Source organism: Clinocottus analis, unplaced genomic scaffold (assembly GCF_023055335.1).
Source record: "Clinocottus analis isolate CAN_PGR_092001 unplaced genomic scaffold, fCliAna1.0.p SCAF_9, whole genome shotgun sequence".
In the NCBI taxonomy this organism is placed as follows: domain Eukaryota; kingdom Metazoa; phylum Chordata; class Actinopteri; order Perciformes; family Cottidae; genus Clinocottus; species Clinocottus analis.
The window spans coordinates 875,001-889,226 of NW_027176251.1; the positions used below are offsets into that span (position 1 = coordinate 875,001).

A 14,226-nucleotide genomic window follows, 5' to 3' on the forward strand; every position below is an offset into this window, starting at 1 on the left:
CGTGGGACTCGACCACGCTGAGGTTTGGTGCGGCTGTACGGGACAAACAGAAGAGGCAGAATGAGAAATTGCTGACAGGAAGAAGGGCCACTGTGGAAATGGTAAATTCCTATAGGGAGGAGTGAGCAGAAGGAAAAGTAGAAGAGTTAAGTCTGCAAAGCCTCGGGCTATTACTGCTTTAGACACATGGAGAGAACATTGGGTTGGAAAGCGCTGACAGTAGAGATCACATGTGCGTATATATATATTTATATACATACGGAAAGGTCACACAACACAGCGAGGGAAGCATGAAATCCACAGAATGCAGTTCCCTATGGGGGGACTGTAAGCTTGAGGTGACAAAAAATAATGTACACTGAAAGGCAAGTCACCCAAGAGGCACTGGGACCATTCGTGCAAGTTCAGCAAGAAAAACTATGTAAAGTGGTCAAACGCACCCAAAAGCTGTTGGCGAGAGGAAAAGGAAAGTTAATGCTCCTCCTCAGTCAAAAAGAAAGCTTGTATTCATAAGTTCAGCAAGAAAAAGCATGATTGTGTGTCGGTGTTGTGCATCAGACGAGGGAGAAGCTCGTTCATTACGTCTTCACCGCTTTAGATCTGCTTTCAGTTCCTCTGCAACGCTTCTTCTCTTGTGTTTGTCTCTTGTCTTTTGTTTATCTCTGTGTCGTAAATCACTTTGGATCCACTGCGTTGGGCTATAAAAACAGTTGAGGTATTGTTTCACTATGAGCCGCTTGCTGTTTATTATACACGATGTACACTCTTGTTAAAAAGGTCCGTCCACACTTCTGCTGCATTACCGCGACGTCCCGGGATCCATTACAGCCTCTAAAATTTGCTGCATGACATACCCGTCCCTTTATCTTTAAAATATTTAATAACTATAAATTTATATAGACGCATCCCAAACAATAACTTCTCATTCTGCAGGTTGCCAGCCGTGATGCAACCTACACAATGCGTGGTTATTATCTAAACTACTTACAAGCTCTGATCCCTATTTTAAATTGTATACTGTGTAATCCTCCTGTATCTGAAGAGCTGTTTTACACACTGAATTTAATACAGCCCCTTCAAAGAACATCCTTATTCCACAGCAGATGCACTTAAATCAAAGTGGTGCATGCACTGGATCCATTTAGATTTATTTATATATTTATTCGTGAATCAACGCATCAAGGTGGCAACATAATATATGCTTTAGCGGTTTCATGGGTAGGTTAAGAGCCAATGCGTCTTTACTTAAAACTTTACACAGCAAACATTAATGCATTGTAGGTTGAATATGCTATGGCAATAAAATAATACACATATTGTGAAGCTTACAAAATAAACACAACGTGTCACTGAAGCGTTTATGCTCGTGGTGGACTGAGAGGAGCCAGGAAGAAGCAGAGATGAATGCAGAAGGTCTGTTTATTGGCCCCGGGCTCTGAAAGAGTTGACAAACCAACACTGATATGTGTGTGTGTGTGTGTGTGTGTATGGGCAGTGTGTGAGTATAGCATGAGGTGAAGGCTGATGTACAAATCTATTCATGTGTCGGAGAGACAAGGAATGTGACAGAAGGGCATAACAATAACACAGGAACATGAAGGCTCTGTACATAATAACTGATGTGCAGATGGAAACTGGCCCCAGTAAAGGCTGGAAAAGGGTTTCCCATCAAATCAGATGAATAATCTACCGTCATGATTATGTAATTTGCTAAAATATCTCCTCTCTTTGTAGGTTGAGGGGGAGATGGATGTAAGTTGCCACAGGCCCACGAGCCTGACGCAAACACACACTGATGTGTGCGCGCTTCCTGTCCAATGTATGGGCAATATTCAGACTGCAGCGTGATACATATGGATGTATGCGTTGTGTCAGAGACACAGCGAATGGGTCTGGACAGTAGGAAAGAGGACAGCCACAGACGAGGTGTCCCATTGATCTTTTCTTTATAGAAAAGAGAGACAGAAAGAGGCTATGTGGACCGAAAAAGAGCTGAGGTGCACACACACACACACACACACACACACACACACACACACACACACACAGGGTCGGCAGATCAAACTTCATCAACTTCAGCTTTGCACATTCGCCGAGCAGACACGGGAGGTTTTTTTTGAATTGCCTTTTCTATAATATAATCCAGCAGTTGGCCTGTCTGTTTCATATATATATACATATATATATATATATATATATATATATATATAGAGAGAGAGAGAGAGAGAGAGAGATTGAGCAGATTTGAGAAGGTCTGCAGTCTATACTGTTGATATAAACCAACGCACTGAATCCTCGTTTTATACTTTGCCTTCAGTTTTTTTTTAACACATAGATGAGAACACAAGCGTGCAATTTAATTAAATATATTGAGGAAAAAAAAAAACATGGCGGTCAAAATCCTCATCATTAGTATAAATCAGATTGGCTTCGGCAAGATGAGGCTTGAATTAGCAAATGGCTCACAAAGGGGCCGATATTAGCACTTCAATGGTGTTGATTGATTTATGGTGGCATTGAGGGGGGGGGGGCATCAGTTTGAATTGACTCCGAGAGCGCACACACACATGCACGTACACACACACACACTCTCAGACATAATGAACATTAATCAAAGGGAGCAGGTAGTAATCAGACGGAGCTTTAAGAAGCTAGCCTGCTAGTGCACAGCTGTGCCATTCAAAGCGACCGCCATCAGAGGCAGCCGGAGAGACAAAAAGCTCAATCCCTTCATCATTCAGCTCAGGACCAGTGAATCACACGCGCAGCGAAAGCCCAGGATGCACTCGTATCCCCATCTTGTTTACGCTTTTTCCATCTAACCACTTCAAAAATGCATGCTTAGTATGTCGCAATAGCCGTCTAATGGTTGTAATGAAAGTGTTATTGGGAGCTCGGGGGGAAGGGGGGGGGGGGGGGGGTTAACAGCCAGTGAGAACGTGTGTGAGACTTCAATAGGTTGAGTGTCTATACCGCATTTATTGATGCTACATGCCAGAGATACATAAATGTGGAGAAAGCAGTCAATGCATAAGTGTGAATTTCCAGCAGAGATACATGAGGTACCAAATGCAAATCTAGGCGGTGTGTGTGTATGTGTGTGTGTGTGTGTGTGTGTGTAGACGAGGCAGGGGGACGTTGGCAGGCCGCTCTCATTGTGAGCTAAATGCAAATAAGGCGTTGATCTAAATGGCTTTAACGGCATTTGAATATGCATGATGTGTTTGTGTGTACACAGTTCTGGATGTGACTGTGCATGTGTTCAGAAATGTTTGTCTGCTGCACGACTTCAAGTCCATTGCCACCGATTGCTGACTTTTAAGAGACTGATTGTTTGTATTTAGAAGGATGTGAATGAGCTCTAGAGACGGCAGGTAAAGGAGCACTGGACAGTACTGTACAGTGTGTGTGTTTTTCTAAGCGAGTGTGCGTGTGTATGCAAATGTAGCGCCGAAAAAAGTGATTACTTCAGCGTGTGTGTCTCTTGTTACTGTGTGTTTGTGTTGCAGCAGATGCCAGGCCTTTGGGTGGCATATGGCTGAGTGGCAAGGCTCACAAATGGTCCAGTGTGTGTGTGTGTGTGTGTGTGTGTGTGTTTCCATGTGTGCGACAAGCCACATGGCTGGGGATTCAGCAGGTTTTTGAAGGTTCATCCAAAATAACGTATAAAGATGGACTCTCACTCTTCATCACCTCCGACGAACACACACACACACACGCAACCGCCTCCATGTTTTGGCGCAGAGGGCGGATGTGTACGCAGGGCAGACGCTTGGAGCTACTGTACCCAAAACACACACACATGCACGCACACACACTCTAAGTCTAGTGGCTGCAAGCAGCTTTTTCACAATTCTCTGATTCAATAAGCAAAAGTCTTTTTTTTTGCCACGGCCATTTTGCACATAGCTAAAAGTAAGCCTGCGTGGAGATCGCCGAAGTTGCAGAGTATAGAGAAAATATAACAGATTTATTTCAATCGTCTTATATAAATATAATATCGGCTGTTTTGCACAACGAATGTCTGCGAAAAATATTTGTGTCATCTGTCATTTTATCCCTCGTGCTGCAAAAGGTATGTCAATATTTGCACAATAGCGACGCCAGAGTGAACCAGAGTGAACAATCACTGCATCCTTGAGATGTTTTTCTACTGGACTTCCATGCAATCTCTATACATTTAAAGCTGCTATTTATTGGTGCGAATGCCCAAAGTAACTACAAACACTCTTCTAAGTAGAGCGCGTAATTCAATATGATGACAAAATATGGACGGTGGCCAGGCCGCGGTGGGGTCGACAGTTAATGTGTCGGTCCAGTCCGGTTCAGGGGAAACACTTTAAAGTGGATGCATTTATGGCTCATTACTCCTCTCTAAAGGCGGACAGTTGCTGCCGTGGCTGTGAACACGTCTATTGATTGGACTAGCGCTGCATTTGTGGTTCAATCTAGATGCTACAGATATAGCCGCGGTATAGCCGCACTGTGATTACTCTTCTGACTTTCTAGCTGGGCCACAGCTGAGGACGCGGCCACATGCGCTACTATAGTTATACCTTAATACATCTTCAAGCTATTTCTCTTTTTGCAAGTGCAAAACGTGTATTTTATAACCGCAAGGAATGCCTGTTGTGCATGCATGACATGCAGAGAAAGTCAATGCATGAAAGGGACTTATATAATATACAGTGTACGTAAACTTGGGCGCGCGATTGTCTTTCGCTGCATCCAGAGTCGTTTGAAAACGATGTAGACGACCTTCCGATGCCTTGAGAGGCTGCTGTGACCTTGTTTGTCAAAGCAGAGCCACGTTTGCCTCCACGCACGTCGGTAAACAGGCGCCGGGTACAAAAACAACAACATATCAACCGGCACGTCGGGCCTGTGGTGAACTCGATACGTAAACAAGCAAACTGTACGCACCCAATAAAAGCCCATGGCAGTTTTTTGCCAACTCCGTATAGGAGGCGGCTAATGGGCGCACGCTGTCACGCTCTAATGTCAACAGCCATTTACCCATAAACGGGTCAAAGCAAATGATTCCATACTGCATTAGATTAACAAACTAGTGTCCTCCACAAATCCTCCACACACTTCTCAATTCAATCCATACTTGCCAGTAAAGGTTATTCACTCGTATATATGGTACATTAGATACATAAACAACTTGTGTCCTCAATAAAAGCCAGAGGCACTGCATGCACCACTCTGCAAAGTGTTATTTACTCATGAAATAACCTATCATATCACATCATTTTCTAGCAAGCTGCTGCAGCCACTGAATGACTTTTGACTTTATCTAAAGCCTGAAACCGAATATTCAAAATCACGTGAACGAGCAAACATATAACACACGATGAGCTCTGTAGGAGCCCCGGAGCGAAGCTGGATGAGGCCCATCAGGTACAACTTTAGTGTAGGCAGAGTTCTCGGCCAAAGGGAGAAAAGAAAAGTAGAGTTTTTATGGTTATAAACTACTTGCAAACACAGAGATGTTCCAGTTTGCTGGAGACTGGAAAACAACACAATGCAAGCAAAGACATGTTTGCAAATACATTTTTTCTCATTTGAATAAACCTGTGGGTCACAACAAGTATATTAAAAAACACAACTTGATGCAATTCCACCAAAGGAAAACACTGATGCACAGCCAGGTACAACACTAAAGATAGTAGAAGACACACACTGTACACAAGGGGACCAGTTGTGTTGTATTGTTTTGCAACAATATGAAGAGAAAAGTGGGCCAAAAGTGCAACAGCAGTTCAGAAACAATGCATTAGGATTTAAAGCACGTCTACATTTTCATATACATGAAAAGAAATGAGCCGCGCATCCTCAACAAAGGCCTCGAGCACCAGTTGTCAATGCAAACTAAGGTTATTCCCACTTTATATACACGCTGCATTGGCTACACACAGACACACACAGGAAGAGCCCAAAAGCATCGTTATAAACTCCACAAATAGCTAAAGTTAATTCACATTATCAACCGGAAAGAAAAAACATACATACGCCAAACACAGCTGACACTTTAGCCCACAGTTAGTACCCCACAGTGTCTAATTACTTCAATGAATTATCATACTGGTGCCAGATGTGTAGAAGGTAACACATTAATCAGAGGACACAGTTATCCTATAGTCTTTATTGTCGCTGCCGACGGGGGAATAAAATGCACTGGTTGTGTCTCAACGTTGGCTGGAGGACTTGTTGTCACGACATGTGTTGTCCTGATGAAAAAACACTCTCCAAACAATGTGATTACAATGTGGCCTCGCGGTGACTTGTACACACACACACACACACACACACACACACAGCGCCTCAGAGTACAGCAGTCAAAAACATACTAAATACTCGCACACACACACACACACGCGTGGAGAGGGATGGCGTTGTGTGTCAAAGGCACATGAAGCCCATGCACACACACACACACACACACGGTGATACAGACATTGGATAATAACCCGCACATAGAGGTTGAAAAGACACACACACACACACACACACAAACGGATGCACTGACATCTCCAGATACGTGCACACAAAGAGCTGTAGGGATACTTTGACTTAATTTGTTTATGCTGCAGTTCCTGGAAAAGATTGTGCTCAAGGCGGCGCATCCCTTCTGCACGAGAGGAGACGGCAGAAACTGGTCTGCTTCATTTTCCTTTTTTTGTGTGTGTCTCTTCTTCCTTTTTGTGTTGTTTTTTTTTAATCTTTTGCCATTCTCCATCGAGGCCGGGCATTCACACGGACAGAGCTGCTCCTGACACGCACTGTATAGCTTTGTTTATCTATCCTCGCCTTTTATTTTACATCTTTCTATTCCCGGGCCCTCTTGTCAAATGAGTCATTAAATCTCGGAGGAAATGAAAAAAGGGTCCGTGAGAGAGAGAGAGAGAGAGAGAGAGAGAGAGACGGCGAGGACAAACACAGACACACACATACACGTCTTGAGCTACACAGATAGTGGATGTATGAATAAAAGAAAATTATATATGGGAATTGAGGCCAAATGCCAAGGGAATCACCTGCATAAACAGATTGGGCTGTAACAGCTCCAAGACACACAGGTTGGGTCAGAGAGAGGACGTCGGAGCATCACAAGGAGCTGAGAAAACTTGTTGAAGCAAAGGTTTTTATCTAGTATGCGATGAATGCCCATAATGCACTGCTTTGTGTGTTACCCCACTTGAGTCTTCTGTATGTAAAGCTCGCTCACTAAATGTGTTTTCTTTCTTTTTAAGGTCGTGTCATCAGTGGATGCCGTTTAAAGCATCGTAGTGATGCTCTTCCTTTAATCCTTTACCCTCCTAAACAAATATATGCATTGCGTGTATGTCTGCATATTTGGAGAGTAACTCCTCAGCTTATAACAATCTGCATTAATGATTAATCGAATAACCGTCTCGGCCAAATCAGCCTCTTCCCTGATTCAGCGAAGCAGGTCGTTGAATTAAAACAATCATAAAAGTTACTTTAGGGGATGAAACTTTACTTTTCTGCAGTACAACGTCGACTATTATAACAAACGATTAACAAATCTCGTGTTATATTTTTCATCTACTTTGTTTCCTTCTGTTACGACTGTTTTTATTCAACATGCAAAGCGCACTGAGTCAACATTTAGTGCTTTACGCATTATGGAAATATCCTAACATTCAAACCATCACTTGGAAGTTTTAGAAAACACACACACAAGCGCAGACACACACACACACACACACACGCACACACACAGGTGGCCATTAAGCATTTGATCCTCCCCGCTTTCTTTCAACACAAGCATCATGTCATCAAGTTGTCTGGCGATCCCTCAGGGCGCCGCTTCCTCCCTTCGAAGCTGGACCTATTTTAACAGTATGACAGAAATACATGTGACAGCTCCAGATGCAGTCGGTGGAAAAAGAGACCCAGGGAGAGGAAGTCCAGGTCATTTTAATTTAAAAATGGGTGCGTGGGTCTGCTCTGCTTCCGATAGTTGATTTATGCAAATTACAATGCTAATTAGGTAAAGAGTAACCAAAGGCAGGGAAGGAACTACAGTCTCTGGGTTTCTCATTCATAAGCGTCGCGTCCGCTCAAAGCAGGGCCTGAAGGAGGCGTTTGTGTGGACGCCACTTCCCACGCTAAAGTCTCTAAAGAACACACCTGGCACCAGAACTGACCCGTGCGTATTGCGACATTTTGGAGACAGGGGATTATTGGCGCCACAGATGGCGAGGTGGTGCATTGAAGGTAGACTGTAAGAACTCAATGTGAGCGGCATCACTATCACTATAATGACTATACACACACGTTTCTTTATACAAGATATGAACCATCTGAAACTTCAAATTTCACTTCATACTTCATCGACGGTGCGCAGAGGAGAGGGTCGAACTACACCGGAGTTTCAGGAAGTTTACTCAATCAAAATGCAGCTTTTTGCAGCTCCAGAGGCCGAGTGTGGACGACAGTGTTGATTTAAAGTGAAAGAATATGAATTTGAGGGTTGAAGGATATCATTGGCACAGCCACACACACTCTTAACACAGATAGAAACAGTAGAACTGTTACATCACGAGATCAGAGCCGACGTTTGAGCCTCACCTGTGTGCCCATTCACCTTTTTTTTTATTTTAAAAGAACAAGCTGCTGTTGTCAAAAGAAAGAGAAAATCCTGTGTGCTTAAAGTCCACTTTTTCACTGGCAGGTCTTCAAACGACTATAACTCGCCGTAACACGTCCGGGCTTCCTATCCGTCAACACTCAGACAGATGAGCAGCCGTGAAGGCTCAAGAAAGAAAGGAAGAGAGAAAGAAAGACAGAAAGAGGGCAGATGAGCAAAGGGAGAAAAAGACGACACGGCGAGGAATGGCGGTAGAGATATGAGACTAAAGTAGAGAGCGCATGGCTCGGCTTTCAATCAATCGAGGCTTCATCCAATCACCAAAAATGTACAGACTTCTGAAGGTGGAAAGAAAAGAAATGACAGATATTAAAGAATGAATAACCATCGGCTGCTAACATCAAGGGGGAACACATTTGTCTGCGTCTTTAGATTGATAGGCACATCTGCTTTCCACTACACACACCCTGTGTGTCTTCTCACCACAGCATGTGCTATTGCAACACACTCTTCAACACAAGCGGACACCTCGGTTCAAAGCTTGTGATACAACATGTACAGTTGTACAGGGATGCAGTTCTACACTGCCAGTAAAAAAAAGGCCATAAGAGAGGCGTTAACTGATTAAACACTGATCCACTCAATCATATTGCAAAAACAAATGGACACTTTTACCCATAAGCTGGATAAAACATGGATGTAGTATCTGTGATGTCACTCATTGGTCTCTGAGGAGCAGTTGCGATGGCTCTGGCCATCGCCTTCTCGGCAGTGACAGCACAGCTAATGCTAACGCTAAATATAATTTAAAGGGGTGAGTTGTATACAAAATCACCCCATGCAGCGTTGTTTTAAACTGGGGTATTAGCTATGGAGAGATGTTTTATAAGACTAGGTTGTAAACGTTTGTTTCTGCTAAAGTTGGACATTTACAGAAAGCGTCTTGGTTCATGGGGATCGACTCGTTTTCGGGAGAAAGCCTCAAGTGGCCGTTTTCAGAACTGCAGTTTTTAAGCACTTCGGTATAGGCGTTATTTTGCATATTTCTTTGCCACTCGATTTTAAACATATGCATGAAATTACCATCAGTTTGACCTCTGGTAATACACTATGACCTGTGAATTTGTTTAAGGCGGAATTGCATAGGTTGTATGATATTGTAAAGTTAAGGAACTGGTAGTTAATTACTGAAGGTCAACATATAAATAAGAAGAAATACATTACTCATATTGAAGTCATTTCATAGGTGCTCTCATTAGATGTGTTGTGCAGCAATCAAGCAGGTGGGGAATTCAGTCTCAACAGGAAACCCTCGGTGGGTTTAATACCATTAAGATTTACCTCGCTCCCTAATTAATCAAAACGTCCCGATGAACAAACCTTCCAGGTGAATTTTCCCACATTCCATTTCATTGTTTTCCCGTAGCCGGTTCGCCACAGCTTTTCCATCTCTGTCTCACCTAACAACACCCGTTAATTATAGCTATTTATTAACCTCAAACAGCCAATTAACAAGCCTTCAGCACACCAACAAAAACACTAATCTATACGCAACACATTGAGAGATGACTCCACCAAAGATTAGACCTGAAAATTAAAACATGGCCGCCGACGTGACGAGGTGTCAAAATTGAAAAAGGACCTTTTGTTTTCTTTTCTCCAATATTCCGCTCATTCTTTTTCAGGTGTTCTTTTGTCTCGCTTTCTCTCCTTCGGTGTGTTTTTTTCCCACCTATATCTTTCAGTTATTCTCTCCTTTATTTCCCCAAAAACTGTCCAGGGTGCTTCGACAGAGCGGTGAGTAATGATGTCGCTCTGTTCAAATAACTCTCACAGCGGCGCCGCTGACCAAACGCCAGACGTCCTCGTGCAGAAAACAAGCTGCTGCAACCAAAATACTACAAAGGGGGAACAAATCTCAAATATTAAAGGGCAGAGAAAAAGGTACTTTTAAATGTCGCGAAGCTTTTGGAGTTCCCCGCCGTCTTACACAGTTACAGTCGCCGAAATTTCTAATATTAAGACACAAACCAACCTGAACTGTTAAAAGGGAAATGTTTTAGGTAAAAAGTCTTAATTATATGTAGTTAATACTTTCATACCGTTGCAGTGATGACTTACTTGCTCTCTCTCCACTGAACAATACTTAACGGATTGATTTCCAGCAGATATAACATTTTCGCCATTTTAAGCTTGGCTGCGTTTCTTACGTTTCACACCTAAATGTTGTTGTGTACACATAAAGCTGCGTTATTGATTAGATGTCAGCAGAAGATGTATAGTTCTGCAGTGGTGTTATTGATGGTGTACATCTAGAAACCACTGAAACATTTCTGGCAGTGATGCAGTGATTTTTTTTGGTTCGTACTTTGGACCTTTATTTATCGGCTTCAGCTTGATAACATCCTGACGGCGAATCCTCTGGAACATGGAAATAACTTAAAAAACCTATGTAAATTATGACTGAAGAGCAGAACGTTTCAGAACAGGACCCTTCAGTGGGTTTGAGAGCTTGCTGAAGAGGTGAACGTAAGATACAATACAGTTAGTTTCCTGTTAAGAAAGCAGCAGCAGACCTGCAGACGCACCTGCAGCACGGTTGCATTACAAATCAATCCCGTCAAACACCAGACAAAGGGCTGAAAACAATGACAACACTACTACTTGTGGATAAAAATAAACACTTTATACATTTCTTTAAAGAAGACATGGGAATAATCAGTCACACAAACGCTTATTGGGCAAAAAAAGCCCAACAAACAAACTTGCTGTCACTACTTTTACTGCCTTCATTTAGACTCTGAAGTCTTGCTTAGACACACACACACACACACACACAGGCACACACACGTATGCATGCACACACATACACACACACTCACGCCTGCAGTCCGTTAATATATCACTTTCGCCCCCTACTGTGCCCCAGTTTTTGTAACTCGGCTTTAATGAGAATAAAGGCTTTACAGTTGTGGTCCACAGTCGGCCGACACACACAGCTCATTTACACATGTGTGTGTGTGTGTGTGTGTGTGTGTGTTTTAAAACATGCGTTTGTGTCCAGAGTGTAAAGTTACTCTTCTCCAAGTCATGGACTATGTTTACGTGCACACCTTCAGGTATGAAATCAAATAACTTGTTCACAAAACACTTTAATGTAAAACTCATGTTTATATACAGTCAGTCAGTTCACCCCTTAAAATAACACAAATAATTGTTTTCCTCTTACTTGAGGTGATATTGATCAAATCAAGATTATTTTTAGAGTTGATAAAACAGCAATAACTAGCTCAAAATAGCAAAGTGAAACAATCTACCTTGAATGAGTTAAGTGTGTTTGTTTTTAGTATTTGTTTCATCAGGTTAAAAAGAGCAAACAGGAAGTTGGTTTCAAGTAAATTTGTGCGACCGTTTCTTCTGGACCGGTTATTGAAAAAAAAAACAAAGTTGCCAACACACACGACAAGCACACAGTCGGTGTGTGACTCCTCCTGCGCTCCTGAGATTCTTTGGTGATTGTTGACCTTCCAGATAAAAAGGCAGATGTGGAGTGAAAGGTCACGCTGGTGTTATGAGCCTCTGGTGGTTTCCCCTCACAGATGAAGAGATAAGACGGGTCAACCAGACGCTGGACCTCTTTATGTTGCTGTCGGGTTGAGCAACTTATGCAATTCCAGAGGCATTGAAGCAACCGTGTTGCTGCAAAAAATGCACTTTACAGGAATAATGAGAAAAAAAACGTGGTCCCCGACTGACAGACAAGTATGGAAGCCCATTCCCGCAAAAAAAAAAAAAAAATTAGGACAAAAAAACAAAATCTATATATATTAGGACAAAAAAAATAAATAATAATAATTAGGACCAAAAAAAAAATAGGAACAAAAAAAACATCATTAGGACAATAAAAACTTTTGGTCCTAATATATATATATATATATTTTTTTTGGGGTTGTAATTTTTTGGGGGGGTGCGGGGGGCCCTAATTTTTTTAAATTTTATTTGGTCCTTTTTTTTTTTTTTGGGGTGTGGCGGGAATGGGCTTCCATAGGTAAGACTGTGTTGCTCAAAAAGCGCGAATTTGGTTGCATTTTTTTTTTTAAACCGAAATTGATTGTAAAGACAGATTTAACAGCAAAAATTAACTGTTCTTTATCTTCGGAGGTAATAAATGAAGCAACAAGAGAACAGAAGGGGGAAATAAGCAGTTTCGAACATCTAATGGTTTCAGTAAAAACAAAAAGCCGTTTTAAAGGTACACTGGTTTTTCTTTGGATAACCTGTAAACGCACATTGCTCAAGACGAAAGCTCTGCAACTTCCAAGTACAAATCAATAAGTAAACACAAGGTTTCAAATGGTGTTAACATGTAATTTACAATGGAAGATAAGCGTCCAACAGCTTGTTAAATGAGAAGCTGAAGCAACTAAACAAAGCAACTAGTGTCGTGAGCATTCATCAAGTCAAAGTGATCAATCCTGCACCGATTGGCTGAGGTAGTCCTCCGTCTTGACAAACTGTGGGACTGGGAGTGTGAGGTACTGGTGATAAGCAGAGATTTAAAGGAGAAGAGGCGAATCCAATCACCAGTGTTAAACCCCCACGTGACATCCACACACTAAATAACTCTTTCTGAACCTCGGCCTCTCCCGTCCTCGCGTGTTTGAACTGAACACGCAATGAAAAAGAGATGAAGTTGAGATCCCTAAACAGCATGGGACCGAGGAAGAGAGGAAAGAAAGAAAAAGTCCAAACAGGTTTTTTTTTTAGCCTGTAGCCTGAAATTATGCGTCTGAATTTCCATATAGATTGTAGTGGGTTTCTTTGAATCAGGCTTCTAATATTTCTAATGACAGGCTATGTTAAGCAATCAGGCACAGACAAACAATTACCAGGGGTTGATAAGCCTGCATAAATGCATATGTTAAAAACACATATATATATATTCCAACATTTGCATGCTCTCACACTGGAGGTTCAATGGCAGGGAAAACATTGAACCAACACAGACACAATCACAGCAAACATATGCAGTCAGTACTTGCACTTTGGTTGCTACTATACAGAATAATGTGGAAGTAAAAATGTCGGCATGAGGTTGAGTAGCAGCTCTGGATTAAGAACGTTTAGAGCAGCGGTTCCTTAAACTTTTTCTGTCTCCACTTTGGAGGAAGCAAAATGTTCCCACCGCCCCGACAACATGGAACAAAATGGTCCAACTTGTTGTGACTCCTCCATCCGTGCTTTATTAATTCATGGATTAAAGAAAATTGAAATCATTTTCAAGTAAACCAGATTGCTCCATCTGACAAAAACTAATAACATGAGCAATCACTTAGTTAAAACAATGCAAATAAAGTTAAATATGTGCAAAAAAATGACTCATATTTGGCAAAAAGATGACCAAGGAAGCCGGTTGGATCCCTGTTTTCTCCCCATAGTTTCATGTTGAAGTGTCCTTGAGCAAGGCACTGAAGCCCCAGGGTTTCACAGCAGCACAAAGCTCCTTCATTACTAAGGATGGTAACATGCAGAGAATAATCCCCCCACTGCGGGATTAATAAAGGATTCTTAAGAAAAAAAAATATATATATTAAGAATCTGCATCT

At 42.0% G+C, this 14,226-nt stretch overlaps 1 protein-coding gene across 2 annotated transcripts in view; it reads right to left on the minus strand.

The window, feature by feature from the left end:
* Nucleotides 1-14,226, minus strand: part of cdkal1 (CDK5 regulatory subunit associated protein 1-like 1) — a 200,182-nt gene that overhangs the window by 28,391 nt on the left and 157,565 nt on the right. The gene's annotated exons all lie outside the window — the stretch shown is intronic.